This window comes from Elephantulus edwardii, unplaced genomic scaffold (genome assembly GCF_000299155.1).
Source record: "Elephantulus edwardii isolate Elephantulus edwardi_28Jun2011 unplaced genomic scaffold, EleEdw1.0 scaffold00515, whole genome shotgun sequence".
Lineage (NCBI taxonomy): Eukaryota > Metazoa > Chordata > Mammalia > Macroscelidea > Macroscelididae > Elephantulus > Elephantulus edwardii.
This window is the reverse complement of record NW_006400265.1, coordinates 286,056-287,520: the sequence shown is the minus strand read 5'-3', so window position 1 is coordinate 287,520 and position 1,465 is coordinate 286,056. Positions and strand designations below refer to the sequence as shown.

Here is a 1,465-nt window from a genome sequence, read left to right as displayed (position 1 = left end):
TCCTCTCCTGTGCTGTCCCTCCACCCTCCCAAGCATGATGTCCCTCTCCAAGGACTGGTCTCTCCTCACAACATGTCCAAAGTATATTAGATGGATTAGATTTAGAGAAGTATCAGACAAACCAACAAGTTAAAGGTATATTCCTTATTGTGGAGCTAACCATTAATGTCAGTGTTGTCCCTGCCTTTGGCACACTTGTCTTTACCCACTTATTTCCGTGCTCCACCATCCACCAGTATATCCATCCACTTCTACCCACTCCCACACATCTATCTCCCACTGACCAGCCCTTGATCTAATAGCTTATATATGAAGCTTCCTTGGGTTCTGTGATTCCAAACACATCAGCTTCTCATTGTTCGTTATGTTGGGACCAATGTCTCAGAAGTTTAGTTGTAATGTTTCCCAAGCAAAGGTGATGCATCCTGTAGAACTGGTGTGTAGATAGGTTTTTCTTGGCCCGAGGGCCGCAGGCCCAAGGGCCAGAACGAATGCCACGTGGTTTGGCGTCTTTTGTGTTACCTGGGAAGATGGGCGGGGAGTGTGATGGACCCTTTAGATGCCCAGCTTTCTGCCAGTGAGGCTCCTTACACCATGTCTGCACGGACTGCAGAAAGAATGTCACGCAGTTTGGTAACCCGCCTCTTTAGCATAAAAAAAAAATAAAAGGGCAACCTATCGTTATTCTAGCTACTTCCTGCTGAAAAGATCTGGGGCTCAGAGGCTGGATTGGGTTGACTTGGGATCAGTAACCAGGGGAAGAATATGGATGTAATAGCAGCAGGTTCACCTGTTAAGTTAGCCATTTCTTTTATGCTGTAAAGTAAGTATTTTAAAAGGCAGGGAGCAATTTGTAACAATATGAAAAGCTACTTAAGGCTTGGGATCTGAGTGAGGGAGAGAGTAGTGGGGCCCACCATTTGAGAGGTGTAGGAGGTCTGCTCAGTGAGAGGAGTGTGGATTCCCCGGCATAGTGTTAACTGGGCCACAGCTGAGATCAGAGTCCAGACAGGACTGAGCACCCCCTGCAGACAGAGAATTCCACCCAGCCTCCCACCCAAGGGGATGCCATGTCTGAACTTTGGTCTTAGTTTAAAGATTAAGCTTACCCATTGTTATGTTGGCAACACTTAAGTATAAAGAAAATATAGTCTCTGGAGATTGAATTTTTTAGGAGGATTAGCTTAAACAAAATAAAAACCATAGGGAGACTAAGAAAGGGGCCTTTTCACAGTGCTAAGCTGTGGGAATACCTCTGCCTCAGCCTTCCCTCTTCTTCAGAATTCATTTTCCCATGTCCCTGCTTTCTTTCTGCATCTGGTTTGCAACCTCTGGTGCCTGAACTAGGAACTTGAAAAAAGTGGCAGTCTCAGTCTCTCTCTCTCCTCTCTTCTCTTCTCTTCTCTTCTCTTCTCTTCTCTTCTCTTCTCTTCTCTTCTCTCCTCTCCCCTCCCCTCCCCTCCCC

General features: G+C 46.2%; 1 protein-coding gene across 1 annotated transcript in view; it reads left to right on the top strand.

Annotated features, from left to right (window-relative positions):
- The window catches only part of SRD5A1 (steroid-5-alpha-reductase, alpha polypeptide 1 (3-oxo-5 alpha-steroid delta 4-dehydrogenase alpha 1)), a 130,178-nt gene that overhangs the window by 77,737 nt on the left and 50,976 nt on the right, over positions 1–1,465 (top strand). The gene's annotated exons all lie outside the window — the stretch shown is intronic.